The sequence below is a fragment of the Ambystoma mexicanum genome, chromosome 8 (assembly GCF_040938575.1).
Source record: "Ambystoma mexicanum isolate Mex_15411 chromosome 8, UKY_AmexF1_1, whole genome shotgun sequence".
Taxonomy (NCBI): Eukaryota; Metazoa; Chordata; class Amphibia; order Caudata; family Ambystomatidae; genus Ambystoma; species Ambystoma mexicanum.
Window position 1 is genome coordinate 301347760 of NC_090929.1, and position 17426 is coordinate 301365185.

Sequence of the window (17426 nt, forward strand, 5' to 3'; positions counted from 1 at the left end):
ATACTAACCCTGCATTTGGCAAATCGAGCATTTAAGTTGTAATGTGGGATGTAGTACATTCTATGGGAGTTATCTGTTTAGACTGGCACCAAATTACGAATCTTCTCCATTTGACGAAGTAACTGTGCCTAGCGTTTGGTTTTCTTGATTCTTTCAAGATATCCATACATCTCTGTGGCAGGTTGAGATGTCCGAACTCTATGACCTCAGGAGCCATGCTGCCAAGTTCATTGAGTGCGGCTGAGGGTGCACTGTTAGTCCCTCGTGCTGGGTGAGTAGGTTGTACTGGCACGCGAGTTTGATGGGATCGCACATCACCAGTTTGGGTAGATGTGGATACCATGGCTGTCTTGCCCACATAGGAGCAACTAGAATAAATGTCATTGGTTCCTTGTGTATTTTGTTCACCACCTTCCTCATGAGAGGTGTTTGGGGGGTGAGGGGGGAAGCGTAAGCAAATTTCCCTGACCAGTTCATCCATAGGGCATTCCTCTTGGAGCCTGGCTGGGGGAACCTGGACGCGAAGTCTGGGAATTGACTGTTTTCGCTTGTGGCAAATAAGTCTATGGTGGGGAAACCCCATTGAGAGAAGAGGTGTTCTACGGCTCCTTCGTGTAGATGCCACTCGCGTTCCTCTGGAAGGGGATCTCTGCTCAATGAGTCTGCTAGAGAGTGGAGTTCCCCTGGAACATGTTGCAACGACAGGAACATCTTGTTTGAGTGCCCATTTCCAAATTTGCTGCGCAAGTCTGGACAGATTTGGAGAACGTCTACCCCCCCTGTTTGTTGATATAAAACATTGCTGTAGTTCTGTCTGTTAGGATCTGCACAAGATAGGTTTGTTAAATGGGGTTCGAATGTCTGGAGGGCTATGAATGCTGCCAGAAATTCCAGCAGATTGATGTGGTTCTGAGCTGCAGTGCAAGACCACAGACCCTGAGCTGTGTGGTGAAGGTAGTGAGCCCCCCACCCCGCCAGTGAGGCATCCGTCGTGACAACCGCCTGTACCTCTGGATCGTAGAAGGGTTTTCCTTTTGTCTGATTTTCTCTTGCCCAGCAGCAAAGATTTTGAACAAGTGTTGGCGAAACCACCACTAGATCGTCCCACTTGCCTGAGACCACCGTTTCGCCAACCACTCCTGCATGGGTTGCATGCGCAGGCGAGCAACCAGGTAAATGCAAGATGCCATCATGCCTATTAAACGCATAGCTTTGCGCTCCCCTATCTGGCGGCCGACCTAATGTGGTATTTGCAGTAACACATTTTGTACTCTTTCCTCCGATTGAAAGACCAACCCCTCTGTGTTTAAGACAGCTCCTAGGAACTTTTTTGAAGTTCTTTTGCACTAGGCTTGACTTTCTCGTTGATGGAGAAGCCCAATTAAAAAGGAGGAGGTTGATTGTTCTCTGAATGTTTTGTCTGCAAATCAGGGGTGATTCCCCTGTAATGAGCCAGTCATTCAGGTAAGGGTACACTCGGATTGCCTCCCTTGATGCTGGAACCACGAAATGTGGCAGAGAGGAGTCCTGTAGCACAAGCTGTCGATCCCCAAGTTTAGTCCTAAATACAGAACAGCAACGTCTGCAGCAGGGTAGCCCAAATGCTGAGCAGGTCAACCACTGGGTACTCCAGCGGCACTTCAAAGGGCTCTTATTCGCAGGACTCAGAGCTGATGCCAGGAATGGATGTTCCCTCCACTCCAAGGGCCAGAGCTCCTTCGCAGGACTTCTGAAGATCACCTACAAGACAAAGCTCTTCCAGGACAGTAGTAGAGGTTTGTCGCCAGGCCAAGTCTTGCAGCTGGACAGGATACTAGGCTCCTTCAGGTTTCTTCCAGGATCTCTGAAGAATGGGTGGAGAATGGGTGCAGGAGTCCGTGCAGGAGTCCTTTTCTTATTTAAAAAAATAATAATCAGGTAAGAGCCGATACTCCCACTAGACAATCGAAGTTCTGGCCCACACACACCCCAGCAGTGGTCAATCAGGATCACTGTTGGCACAGCTCATGCATACCATTCAGACACACTGAAACCACTTTGTGGATTGGGACCAGATAGTGCCAACCCACTTCCTGGCTGCAAACACACATGGCCCTGCAGTAGCCCGAGAGAAGCCTCAGCTTTCTGGGAGTCCATATAAGGATGTTCCAGTCCTCACAGGTCAGGAAGAAGGGTTAGAGAAAAGATAGCCAAGGGACAAATGAAAAACCTTGTGGCACAGCCATGTGTGGGCACTAGCAACAGTAGGTAGCCAAACGTGGTAAAGGCGGTAAGGCTTCAGTAAAATACACCAATACATAGCGAAAAGTAACTGCTGCCACCAGCTTGCCCCTTAGGCGCACCTAGCGTAATCGAAAATCCTCTGAGTGTTAGTCTAGGGCAAACCAAAAAAGGCAGCCCATTGCACTGCATTGTAAGATAAATTGTAAAATGATAAAAAGTTACCAAAAGTCATAACAATGTAACAAGACTAAGGGAAACAATGTTTACCAGTACTGACAGCCTGAAGGACATGTCCGTTTCCCCATGAAAAATGAGCAAAATCCAGTGTAGTGAAGCTGAAGGCTGTAAAAAGTTCAGGTCAGGTTAAAAAATAAAAGCAAAAGGTTTGGTTGTCCATAAAAATGGAGGGAAAGGTGCTGTAAAGAGAAATCTTTCTCACCAACTGTCTACTGTGCAATGCAAGGATACAATGTCACCATACGTTTATCTTTTGACACTATTTATATCTAAGCGAAACAATGTCAAGCTTACAGTCAATCTATTTAATTTGTAATGGTTGCTGTGGGGGAGCAAAAATCTATTATAAAATATCTACCGCGAGCTCCCCACAGGAGTCAATTTGAGGGCACATTTTTTCAAGATAATTTACAAACTGACAGTCAACTGCAATTGACCAAGGTACCAATGACTATTTCTTCAATGTTTTGAACAGAACATGGCTTGTTGTCACTGCTTTAATGCGTGAAGAATGTTCGGGGGGCTGCAGAGATTGTGAACTTTGAGGAAGCAAGGATAACCTAAAACTAGAATCAGTTTGGCCTGAAGGTAAAGGAATGGTCATCCAATGTGTGATTTTTCTCCAATTGTCATTACACTCACTACACACAACATAGCAATGTTTTGAAATTTTTCACAGAGCATCTCTTACATTTCGAACCACTTGCAACTGCAACCAACCTGCACGTGTTCCCCCATGGCCATCTCGCTACAACATTATCTCAGATATGATTTTGTGAAGGTGAAATGTCCAGAAAGCATCAACTCTTTAGCACACGCCCCTTCTCATAACACATGCAGCTGCCGTAGCAAAACATACTCGACACATTTAGGCAATCATGTGCCAACCTGGAAATGTGCGAGATGCTTTAGCATGCAGTACATATTAAAAACTTTCTCCATTTATTATTCACATTTGATCTCGTCATTGGTAATTTTTCTATCTGCTATATCATTATCCGCATCTTTTTGATGTACTTATTGGAACATCTGCTATAAGTCAGAGTAAGGTGCTTTTTTTAAAATTAGGAATGCATGTTTGCATCCATAGACATTTGTAGTATTTCCACTTTTTCTCGTTCTCATTTATCCTAACATCTTCCTGATTTGTTTTTTGAGATTAGAAATCCACTGAGAATAATTACCTATTATGGAATGCTTTTTGGTTTGTTACCTTAAACTGCCAAATTACCACTGGTACCTTAAAGGCAACCTAATTTTCAAGTATGTTTTGAATATAATGTAGCTAATACTCCACTATATTTTTTATAACAGGTCTGTTCTTTGTGTGTTACAATGCACAGCTTGTATCTACCAAGCACATTTTAAAGTTTCAATGACAGGGCTTCATGGGTTTATGCACAAGCCAGATCACAGAGATGAAGAAATGGGAAAAAGGCAAAGTCGGTAAGAACGGAGGAAAACATTTCCACAGAGGACGATTCTCCCAAACCAGATTAAAGTCAAATGGAAGATGTCTTAGTGTCAATACCATAGTGAATGGATGCTGACATTAGAAGAAAAATTCCTGTTGCCCAGAGAAATTAAAATACTTGGCCCATCTATCAGAACATAATCCAACTGCAATTTGAATATCGCAACAAGGTGATTCAAGGCTGCCCGTCTTACCCGTTCAGCTCTTCGAATGCCAAAGGCCTTGATTGACGAACTTTATGGCACTATTCATTCGGGTGCTCTCCCTAATGAGTGAGAATTTTATCAAGGTACTGCAAAGATTTACCAAACATTTCAGTTACAAACATTACTGTACTCTGATCATGCACAGCCAGATATATTTCCTATCTTGTGGCACTAGGCGTTGGGATTGTTATCCTGTCACCCATTCATCCTCAGCTTGTGTGAAGAATATTTCTACCTTTACAATGTACGTTTCTAAAAGTTTCATAATTGTTTTATTATCATAAATGTCCATATAACCATGTTTTCAGTGAACCTTTTTCAATGTTATGTTGTCCCAAATGTATCCCACAGCATTATGCTAATCTTTTGGATTGCATATATTCTATATCTGTGGCATCTAGTCAGGCTTGCCTTTCAAGATTACTCTGTTCCCTAGCAAACCATTTCAAAATATTAGAATCGAACAGTGTACAATTAATTTATCTTCAATCAATTGAACAATTGCCATTGTCAAATGGCATATCAAGCGTATATCTAGAGGATTCGTGGTATACTTGAGTCAAAGCGCTTAGCAATACCAAGCTGTGTCGCATGTGCCATCAGTGAAGAATTTAAGTTTGACTGGTCAATACATCTGCTTCAGGAGCGTCCAAGAGAGTCCGCGAACTCTGAATGGATAGTTTTTGTATTAATTATTGTTTTGCAAATCAATACTTTACTGTCAAATGTTCATTAGACCCCACTTAGCCACTGTTGAAGTATTGAATACAATTTAAGGGTATTCTTTGTATTCCTCGACGTGTCCCTTATTTCTCTTAACATGACAGATTAAAAAACGTGGAAAGCAACCAATTGACAGACATAATTCTTGTACTTTTACATACGAGTCAACTTTTGGCATCAAGAGGAAAGTGCCAGTATAGTTTGTAAGTAGCATGTATCCCCTACATGAGCAAAAAGGATTGCCAAAATAAATGCACTCTGGTAATGTTGCATCTCTTATTACAGTGAAAATCACAAGACGGTACAATAAAAAAAACTGTGCATGTGCGATTACTTGGCTGATTTTTGGACTTACAACTATGCATACTTGGCCTTTTCTTCCACAATTGGTACCAACATTACCTGACCGTTTATATCTTGTAATGCGGCTTTTCCATACTGTGCATGTAGTTTGATTACCATTTGGGTTATGTTATGTTATTTGGCATTTATATAGCGCTCTATACATCATTGGCATGACCTCAAAGCGCTGGTAGGTTGAACACCCTCAGGACCGCAGTCCAGGTCAGTTGAGAGAATAAGGTGACGTAGGGTGCTTAGGTGCACCACACGTGTGCAGCTGGTGTAATTGCCTGATGGTAGCTGCATCCTAGCATTTAGGATTGCTGGTATTGATAGATGAATGTGTGCAGTCTGGCAGGTGGACACCAAGATTGGGTTTTGGCTGCGTTAGGCCTGAAGGACGCTTATGTGTGCAGCTTCGCCTGTTTGTTATGGGATATAGCTGCATTTGATTAGAATGATGGGGTGTTTATGGAGTAATGTTCGTATGTGAGCAGCTATACCGAATTTGATGGAGGGGTATAGCTGTACTCTAAATGAGTGATGGTGTAGAGCAGGGGCGTTGCTAGGGGGGGGGGCTAAGGGGGCTATAGCCCCTGATCTTTTGGTTGTAGCCCCGGATAGAATCTCAGGAGCTACAGCCAAAAGACTAGCTAGCCCCCAGTCCCAACAGTTCCGACATCAGCTCAGCCCCGGGTCTTTTCCAGACCTAACAACTCCCCTGGTGTAGAGTAGAAAGTAAGCATAGTGATATGGGGGGTGAGTGGCACATGCCGACATTCACAATTCCATCTAGGTGTGGAACTTGCCATCATTCACTATTCCATCTGCTTGTGGCACTTGCTGACATTCATAACCTATCTAGATGCGCCGCAGGCTAATGTTCATGATTCCATCTAAGTGTGGCACATGCTAATGAGGTGGAGCTGTGCCTCTGAGCACAGTGAACAAGGGGGTCCACGTCTGGATGACCGTCCGAGAGGCACAGCTCCACCTCACTCATGAGGCTCAACAAGGCTGAAACAAGTGTATGGGGTTTCTGTTGGTACTCTCGCTCAAAAGGGAATGAACATTTTGGTGCTGGACTGCCCATGTGAGCGGGACAAAGACTGATATGCAAATGGATATTTCCCATCTGTGAAAGGTACTGCGACCTAAAGTGTGGCTGCTTACTCTCGAGTGGATATCTTCCCAAAGAACAGGTCAATGGGCCATGTTCGTTCTCGTAGAGGGACACCTATGGACTATTTTTTGTATGTTTAAATTAAGATTACTGTTAATCACTCCTAATGCTATACGACAGAGGTAATGTCAAACTATAAAATTAAATGCATCTTAGTTGCATGCTAAAATCCATACATAGCCTATTTGCTCAGCGTTGTGCACGGTCAAACCTTAATCCAGTATTCAATTCACCAACACAAAAACGGTTGCCTCATTAACATATCAACTGAAAGTTGTTCCATCTGAAATTAGCATATGAAGGTGAACTGAAAAAAGCGGGTGGGCTATGGGATAAAGTGGGCTACTCTGTCCACACTCACGGTCATCCAACTTCAGCCAGGTCATAATACTTGATTTATATCAGTCACACTATTAATATTTATTGTTCCGTCAATCCATGTCCTTTGTGCAACATCAATTCTAGCAATTTTAATAGTACATCATGCATCTGCTGTATTTTAAATATTCAAGTATGTGATTGCTTTACTTCGTCATGTTCTATTTCTCATAATAAACATTTGCCAAGAATTTACAAATTGTTTGAGAACAAGCATATGTATCTAGAAATGTATTCAAAAATGATATTTCAATGGTTTTGAAATAAAGTCATACTTTAAAAATAAAATCGCATTGACATTTATTGATGCAATATAAATCAATGATATTGAGGGGAATATAAAAAAGGCCAAGAAAAATGCAACTATTAATGCATATCTAGCAAGATTACACCAGAAAAAAAAAATTACATTGCAAGTCACATACTTTTAAAATGTTTGCAAAATCAAAACAGTTTCCATACATTCGGCAAAAGCTTGAAATTGTGAAGACAGCTACACATTTGAATCTTTAAGTCAACCTTTCAATAAATTCAAGTTTGAGGACAAACACCTTTTGCAATGTTCTGTGGCACAGACAGGGCCCTGTGAACAATCATTCCATGCGTATGCATGGCCAGCATGGTCAATGTCAGATCTTTAACAAATTCAATATCCATCTGCTGGAATATTGCCTTTGCCTCCCACTGTTTGCTTCTTTTTTGTAAACTCCATGTTGTAATGAAGCATCCTGAAAGTTCCTGCAGTTTTTGCGTGTTCCCTACCAACATTCTCGTTGTGAGCAAGTTCAGCCAGTCGTGTTGTGGCTTCCATACAGTCCATGCTGAAATCAGCCATTAGGCCTGTAGTTTAGGCACATACTATGGAACACCTCCAAATCGCCAGTGAGGCAGAATTTTGGAAGTAGCTTCATGCCTCTCAAAAGCGTTTTGTCATACACAATCGTCGAGTGCTGTGTAGGGAGGGTCACCTGGCGCCAACCACTTTTTCTTACATTCCTGCTCCTTAGTCAAAGGTCAATGTACACATTTGTGGAAATGTTAGTTTTCCTCCCTAGAGTGCAAGTTTGAACAATTGTGCAACCTTGAACGCAATTTTTTAAGCAGAGCAGCTATAGATCCATCACAAGTTTGAGCTTCACTAAGGATGGTTGCAGACTGACCAATTTAAAATGTTTTATGTACCTTTTAACCAGCAGCTGTAGTTTTTAGAAAATGATTTTGCGACGTGCCATATATCATATTGATGCTGTATTTGTGGGAACTGATCTCGCATGGTGTTTGCGATTCCAATGTTCCTGTCAGTGGCTACCAGGCCTATTTGCATTCCTCTGGATTGCAGAAGTTCTATACATTTAATGAAACCATATTTCTCCATGGCAAAAGAAGATTTACATTCAGGCACTTGCACGGCGACTGAACTCATTATTTGCTTGCCATGTCTTGGAAGTGGTACGTGCAGTACTTCATAGAAAACCCACGACTTTCGCACTGTCCATCCCCATCAAGCCTGAGCCTTTTGCCATCGTTTATCGGTTAGAGGTTTCAAGCCTGGCTAATAGCTCTGATATTTGTCGTATTGGGTTTTAGCAAGGAAATTAAGTCTTAAAAATGTACAGAAACTTGAAATTCCGCTAAAAAAGCACATGAACAAAATACATTCCCAGCAGGCACTTTACCAAGCATCAGTTGACCAGACCACAAAAATGTGTTACGATGGTGGACACAGCTACCCTTCATCTTTGTAAGCCTCACGAATGGCTCCCCACAAAAATCCTCCTATGTAATTTATTATCACATTTAAACATTTTCATAATCTTCATCAGGCAGCAGTCGAATACAATGTATTTTGGCTGTGTCAAGAGCCAATCGTCCAGCAGTACAGTGGTTTGCAATTCGATGGTGGACAAGTCCTCCATACTGGGAAGAGCGAAGTCCAGATCATAAGCACAATAGTTTATCAATTGCAAATATCAATGTGTGATATTTCCAGATTTTCCACAGGTATTGGGGAAACTGGGAACATTGTCTCTTCTTCTAATTAACAATTGTGTAGAGGGTGTGGGTTGTGTGAGCGGGTCTGCAAGCAATTCTGAAACACCTTCTGTGTGGTCCCTCTCTTCTGGGTGATGTTAAGTGCTGTAAAAATGATCCATGGTTACTTTCCATGGGTCGCATGCCTTTCAGATTCCGACCATTTGACATCTGCAATCCAACAATCTTGAGAGGAGCATGCGGAGCATCAAAATGGAGATGCTCCAAAGTAACATCGGTTTGGCAAGCAACATCATTGGTTTGTGCTGTTTGACTCTTTATGCTCATCATCGTCCTAGGCCTATAATCAATTAAAGATCATTTATATCTCACATACAGAAATACATGAATTACAACCTCAAGATGCAATAACAGCAAAATAACTTCTAAACTTTTTAAAAACTTATTTACCCCTCTTTTCCTAATTTGCCTTGAAACAGTCAATTTTGATTTGCCGACCAGAAGACCAAGCTGAAAAACAGCATTTAAAAAAATTTATAAACCAAGCAATTTGCTCTTCCGCTTCTACAATCATATATATATATATATATATATATATATAGCTACAAATTAATCTAATTTCCGTATGGGAACCATTAAAACAATCTTACACGAAAATTAAATGGATGTTAACTGATCTTTAACTACAACTTATAAATAGCTCTGGTCCCTGTGTCTCTAATTTCGACCGCTTCAGTAGTACATTCCTTGTACATAACCAATTCAACAAAAATGGGTCAATATTTAAACTAGTTAATGTTAAAATCTTTGATCTGACAAAGTACATCATGAGAAAGTTGAATGATTGTGGACCTTACAATATCAGTTAAACTTTGGAAAGAGATGGTTAATCATTGGATAATAATCTTTACCTAATTAAAGTCGAACACTGTACATAACATTTTAAAAAGACATCTGAAATTGTACATAACAGATGTCAGAGAGTTGGTGTGAGATCATCCCGCAAAACAGTGAGTACATTGTTGCCACCTAAAGTAAGATTCATTGTAATGTTGTTTTAACCTAGCCAAGTTGTCAGTAGGCAGCTATAATTTATAAACAAAAACATACAACATTCATATAGTGAAAGGTTCCATGTTATTCAGTTACAAAGTACATTTTGGTGATGGTTTACTTTAATTGTTGCACGTGTTTGGGCGATCAATACAACAAAGTTGTTGATCGAATGGAAATGGGTGGGTTGACAAAACCGAGTTCGTTGGTGGCACTGGCAAGAGGGTTGGTACCCCTGTGTTGTTACTGGATATTACACAATTCAGTCCAGAGTTGTTGTATGTGCATGAATATTATTTCAAGTGCAGAACAACACCTGGGGCAAAACGTACCAGGTTGGTGAACCGTAACAATAGAAAAAACAGCCGACGCACGTTTCAACCAAAGTCTTTCTCAAGGCTGTGTGAGATGGGGGTTGGCGAGTGGTGGGAGAGAGAGTGGTTCAGTGACATGTTGCATAAGGTGAAACCATGAAAAAATGGAATCGTATCAATCCAGACATGGTATAGCATAGTAGTAACATGTTCATGATAGAAAAGGACATTACATATTCATATAATGTGGGCCATGGTAAGAAATGAATACAGTGGCATGATTACCGCATGGATACGTGGTGGGTGGGGTGGTTAGTGCAGATTGGTACAGTAAATATATAATAGGTGACATCATCAATGATACAGTAGGTAGATGTTGAAACAAAACAAAATAGGTCTTTTTTAGACATTGAGTACCAAGGAGAATAGACAAAAAGGAAAAGTGGAGACAAGTTTGGAGAACATTTTTTTAAAGAGCGAGAGTTAGAAGGATGCTGGTTAAGCTGAAAATCACTGAAGTAGGTCATAGTGCAAAAACTAAGGAAACTGCGCTTACCATTGAGGTTAGATTCCCGTGGGGTGTTAGAGGAACCCCTGAGCGAGTGCAGGAATAATCCGCGGTGGAGGCAGGGACTTGCATGACGTTCCAGGGGGGGTAAAAATGTCTTACCTGGGCCGGTGGTCCGCAAGCGTCCGGGTGGTTTCCAGTGGTGGAAAGTATCACGCTGATAGGGACTATAATGAAAACTTCCGGATTGAAAGTGAGGCAGGGGGACCCGATTGGATGGAGTGCCTGGGGCGGGTCATGACGTGTGCCCAGCTGATTGGTCGGGAGGGCCGTCAGCTCGGACGGCCTGCTGCTCAATGTTTAAAAGAGCAGTGTCCAATAGTTACAGTACCCCGTGTTAATCGAAGATGATTAATGGTCATGTGGCAAAGTGGCATGACTAGGGATGAAGGGGTAATGGAATAAGTAAGAGTGGAGGCCCAGGCGGTACTCTAAGTAAGAGGGCTAGGCACAAGCGATGTCCCATAAATTGAGGGTAGCACAGTTAAAATGTACACATCAAGAGGTAAAAAGTTGGACATACAGAGACGCCCTTGTGTATGGTTTGGATGTGACATCCAAGAGTATGGGTGCGGAGGCAGTGCCAGATGGAGTAGAACAGATTGAAAAATCAATTGAAAGTTAAATTGTAAAATTAAGTGTGGGCAAGAACAACAGAAAAGAGCAGATCCACAAAGACATTGGAATTTCATAGAAAACATGGAAATCATGGTCAGTGTTGAGGCCAACAGTTATGCCTCTATGTTTGCAAATTAATTTGGCTTCTCTTTGACATAGGTGGAGTTCCCAGTCTCCTCCTCTTGCATCTGCTGGTATTGTTTCCAGTCCAACAAAGGCAATTTCCTCCTTGCATGCACCGGTGTTCTTCTTGCCAGTGTAGGGCCAGTGGGTATTTGGCATCTTGGGAATGTAGGGTGCTCAGATGTTCTCGAATTCTGATCCCCGAGTTCCCTCTTGGTGCTTCCAATGTATTTACGATCACACACATAGCATATATGACATATTTCGATTTACAGTTAATAAATTGGTGGATGTCGTGTGTGTCAGTCTCACTGAAGGCCATGGTTTTGGTGTTTCTGGCATGTTTGCACATGGAGCAAGTTCCACATTTAAAAAAAACAATTGGTTTAGTTCTTTTGAGCCAGTGGTCGCTCAATTTTGGAGTTGGTGCCATGAAGGATGGGCTGAGGATGGTTTTCAAAGTTTTAGCCTTGGTATAGGTCAGGCATGGTTTGTCTGGGATCCATTCACTGATGTCTTCCATCAATTTTTAGAATATGCCAGTGTCGTCTTAAGATTTTCTGGATTTCTTGGTGGTCACTGGAATATTGCGTGATGTACTGGAGTTCAGTATGGGTAAGGGTCTCTCCTATAGATGGAACTTTGGGGGTAAGGAACGTTGTCCTTTCCCTTTTAGTAGCAGTTTCTTTGGCTGTATTGATGGCATGTTGAGGATATCCTCTCTCCGTGAATCGTTTCGTGAGCGTGGAACATTCTTGGCCATAGTGCTTCGGTGTGCTGCAGTTTCGTTTTGCACTCAGAAATTCACCCTTGGGCATATTGTTGATAACCGATTTTTTGACACAGCTTGAGGCGTGTAGGACTGAGTTAAATTCCATAGGTTTCCTGAAAGTCACAGTTGTTAGTTCGGCTCCTACTGGCATAATGGTGATGTCCAGAAAGTCAATTTTAGTGCAACTCGAAAATCCAGATAGTTCTAGTCCAAACTGGTTGTTGTTAAGGTATTCTTGAAATAGCTCAAGTTGGTCTGCTGTTCCCGACCAGATCATCAGAATGTCATCTATATATCGGAACCATTTGTGGACCGACTTGTTGAAATCCAAGTTGGTGAGAGCATGTACCTGCTCAAAGTGATGCATGAACAGGTTGGCCATGGATGGTGAATAGGTTGCCCCCATAGCTATACCTTTGATTTGTTTGTAGTATTGCTGGTTGAACAGGAAAATGGTGTGTGTTCCTTTAGACTGGATTCAAACACAAGAGTCAGCAACCAATAAAACTTCTTCACCTGCCCCCATCGTTCTGCAAACTCAACGAGCCGATGAAGTACCTCCAAAAATTCCTGAGTAGAGGGGGTGCGTAATTTTCTTCCAAGGATCAGACTGAACCTGCTTGAAACCAACGAAATCCGCAACATTAGAGGCCTATCAGACTCAAGTACGTGCCGCTTGTGCAAATCCAAGACTGAAACAATCAGACATCTACAGTTGTCATGCTCGAAAACTTCAGACTTGAGATCGGCCTATTTAAACCATCTAATCGTGGACGATCGTGGGTGGGACGAAGAAACATGGTGGCCAAGACTGATCGGAGGAGACAGAATTACCTGGCTTCTAGCAACCACAAAAATACTACAACACACCATGATTAGGCTAACAGGCTGAGGGTCCCACCCTGTGTAGTTACTGTGACTTCAACTTCTTTTGTAAAGTTCTTTTTGAACATACACAAATAAAACAAAAACAAAAATAATATTTAATGTCCTTTTCCATCATGAACATGTTCGTACTATGCTATACCATGTCTGGATTGATATGATTGAATTTTTTCATGATTTCACTTTATGCAACGTCACTGAACCACTCACTCCCACCACTCACCAACCCCCACCTCACACAGCCTTGAGAAAGACTTTGGTTGAAACGCACGTTGGCTGTTTTTTCTATTGTTACGGTTCACCAACCTGGTACATTGTGCCCCAGGTGTTATGCTGCACTTGAAATAATAAATATTCATGCACATACAACAACTCTGGACTGAATTGTGTAATATCCAACAACAAAGCGGTACCAACCCTCTTGCCAGCGCCACCAACCAACTCGGTTTTGTCAACCCACCCATTTCTCCTCGAATTCGTGGGAACCATCGAGTCTGGTTCCCTGACAAAACCATGTGCCAGGCTGCAGGCTTAACCTTTAACATAGACGTGTTGCGCAGGGGACCGGGCTGTCCCGACACCAAGCTCCTCACCCCTTGCAAATTGTTGATCGAATGGTTTGCAATTTGCTGACAGTATTGTAAATGCTCAAATAATTATCACTTATCTTAAGTTTTAAAACAATATTGTTAATTATAATTCACTAAATTCTCACCTCATCCGCCAGACCTGTTGAAGTAGAATATTATGTTGTAGTCCCAGCATCCCCATCTCAAAGTAATTGTAAAAAGGATGCAAAAGCAAAAAACAAAAACATTAAATTGCAAAAGACGGTCGATCTTGACATACAAGCCTACATGCCACTTTCTATCAATAGCTAATATACATAAATGATCAATATGTTTTAAGTTGAACTTGACCATACAAATATATTGTGTAGTCATATCTGAAGGATTAGTATAAAAAAATTACTTTAAAGTTGAGCAAGGTTGACTTCGGAATACTGGTCGATGTCTGCTTGCGGTCCTTTATTCAGTGTACATGTTCAATAGAAAATGTACATTAGTATTATAATTTAGACCACTTCAAAAGCTCTAAAATAAGTTTACGTGCAAGTCGGTTGGCCTCATCGTTTGGATGTTGTTCGCGTCTTTTTTTCCTCCATGGTAAAGGTTTCTACTCTGTGTGGTCTACATAAAGACAGACATGCTAATTAACACATTTAACAAAATAACCTATTTTTAAAGGACGCTATCTGTGTGCTAAGAAGGGCTCCCATTGCACTGAACTATTAGTGTGTCCCTATAGTAGGGATACACAATCTAATCTAAAGTGAAAAAATGTATAAACCACAGTACATTTTGTCACAAAGGAAACGTGTGTGGTAAAATATCGATGGAAATCTTCCTCAAAAACTCAAAACCGTTCATTATCTTACCTTTTCACACACTATTTCAACATATTGAGCGATCATTTAGAAGACATATTATACAGACATGGAGAACATCATAACATATTTAAAAAATTCACGTCCAATACTCAACTGGGTCAGCGTGTGCCGAAATTCTGTTACAACTGCATTGGGAAGTAATTTGGAAAGTATCGGGCAATACTTTTTAGTGTACTTTGATGGTTTGTAAATATCTTCTGATAAGTGCATGCTAAAGACGTGGAATGGACTGCCCCTCACTTCATCCAATACCTCCTTTGCTCTGTCTTCAATGATGGAGACTGGAAATCCAGAGTTCAACAGCCATGTTCTTATTAAATTTAGACTCTTTGGAAATACACGCATCACTGTACTACGTCATTTTGCATCGCTGATATTAGGGCAACCCAAAAAAAATAAAAATACATGAAGGCATTGCTTGTCCTTATGATCTGGTAAAAATATGGGATACATTATTCACCGTAATCGTATTTCTGATGCTTGTATCTGCTTGGATTCACATGCTAGACATAAGCCAACATCTAGCGGAAGCTGGCGAGTATTACAGTTTTTGAAACTTGAAAAGGGGCGTCAACAGGGTGTGCCAGTAATACTATCCCCAGTGTGACGTCTACTGTCCCCATGGTCATTCACGGGTCGAGGACCCCAAGGTTGTTTTGTTTCTGACATGAGGTTGCAAAGTGTAGAGCGAGTACAGGTGTAGTAAAGCAGATTATGTATCGGATAAAGGCCAGAAAACATCTATGCACCTCCTACTCCAAGGGGAGGAAGAGTGGGCGCACGCATGTGAATCTAAGCAAATACAAGCATCAGAAATTCAATTACGGTGAGTAATGTATCCCTTCTGAGGCTTGTGGAATCTTCTTGGATCACATATTAGCGAGCAGTGTTTGAAGAAGGTGGTGGGTTGTGAGAGAGTACAGCAGCAAATAGATGTTTTAGCACTGCTTGTCAAACCTGGGAATCTGCTTTAGAGAGAGTATCAATGCAGTAGTGCTGAGTAAGTGTGGCTAGAGCTCGATGTAGCTGCTTTGCAAATGGCGTTCAGCAGGACATTTGCAATAAGCCAAGGAAGCTCCTGTAACCCGGGTGGAGTGAACTCTTGGTGTGACAGGCAGGGTTTTATTTGATAGATATTAGCAGAGCTGTATGCATCTGACTATCCATCTGGAGATGGTGTTTTTGGACACACGGTCTCCTCCCCTGCCTGGAGCTATGGAGACGAACAGTTGGTCTGTTTTCCTTAGTACTCTGGTCTTATTTACATAGTAAAGGACCACCCTCCTTAAATCTAGTATTTGGAGTTTTTTCTCAGCCGAGCTTGATAGATTTTGGAAGCAAGCTGGTAGTGCTATGGCCTGCTTGACATGGAACTTTGAAATGAACTTGGGTGAAAACCTAGGGTGCGTTCTTAATATCAGTTTGTATTTGTGGGTAAGCTGGTAGTTCACTGACACCTTATGGAGGCGATAGCCACCAGAAAAGCCGTTTTATATGTGAGGTGTTTAAGGCTGGACTTATGCATAGGCTCAAGAGGGGGGTGGGGGGGGTCCTATGAGCTTTGCAAGAAGTACATTTAGGTCCCACCCTGGCGGCGGGTTTGAAATAGGAGGGTGGAGTCTTTACTCCCTCCATGAATGCCTTAATGACTGGGATTTTTCACCAGGACACTTTACTCTGAGAAGTGGTGTACACAGAAAGAGTCGCTAGGTGAACTTTGAGTTATATACTAGCCCTGAGTCTAATAAGTGAAGAATGTAATGAAGAAAGTGTGATGGAGTACATTCTATTGGGTTTATTTGTTTTAACTAGCACTAAATTATAAAGCTCTGCCACTTGTTAAAGTAAGTCTCTAGTGTTTGGTTTACGTACCTCCTTGAGAATTTCCAGGTAGATTTAAATGGCTAAATTATGACTTCAGGAGCCAAGCTGCCAAGTTCATAGACTGAGGTTGAGAGTGTAATGTTGTCCTCCAGTGCTGCGTGAGCATGTTGAAGGGGTACAGGAGTTTGATCAGGCCGCACATCGCCCGTTTGTGCAGCTGTGGATGCCAAGGTTGCCTTGCCCACCTAGGAGCAACTAGGATTAATGTCACATGTTCTTTGTGCATCTTGTTCACCACTTTGCTCATTAGAGGAGTTGGGGTGTGGGGGGTTGGTCATAGGCAAATTTCCCTGACCAGTTCATCCACAGAGTGTTACCCTTGGAGTCATGTTGGGGTAACCTGGATGTGAAGTCTGGGCATCGTTTGTTTTGTCTTGTGGCGAACAAGTCTAGAGGGGGGTAGCCCCATTGTGTGGAGATGCAGTCTACGATATCTTTGTCAAGTTGCCACTCGTGCTCTTCTGGTAGAGGATCTCTGCTTGGCGAGTCTGCTACCGAATTGAGTTCCCATGGAACATGTTGCGATGTTAGGAACATGTCCCGCTTGAGTGCCTACTTCCAGATTAATTGTGCTAACCTGGACAGACTTGGAGGGTAAACGTAGCAGTGGTGCCGTCTATTTATTTGTATTGTCTGATCGGTCAGGTGTGCTTGGAAGGCTTGTAATGCCTTGAGCACTGCTAGAAATTCCAGAAGGTTGATGTGATTCTGGGTTGTGATTTGAGTCCACAGACCATGCGCTGTGTTATGAATGTAATGGAGATCCCCCCCCCCCCCTCCAAAACCTGGTGAGTGATGAGCCTGTTGCGACAACTGCTTGCACCACCGGGTCGTGAAGGGTTTTCCCTTTAACAGGTTTTCCTGCGTAGAGCTTGTACTAGGGTTGGCAAAACGACCACTAGAACATCCGACTGACAGCTTGCCCGAGACCACTGTTACGCCAACCACTGTTGCATGGGGCACATGGGCAATCGTGCTAGAGGGACCAGGTAAATGCATAA

The 17426-nt window shown here is 42.2% G+C and overlaps 1 protein-coding gene across 14 annotated transcripts in view; it reads right to left on the reverse strand.

Annotated features, from left to right (window-relative positions):
- Positions 1-17426, reverse strand: part of EHMT1 (euchromatic histone lysine methyltransferase 1) — a 2375011-nt gene that overhangs the window by 1705033 nt on the left and 652552 nt on the right. The gene's annotated exons all lie outside the window — the stretch shown is intronic.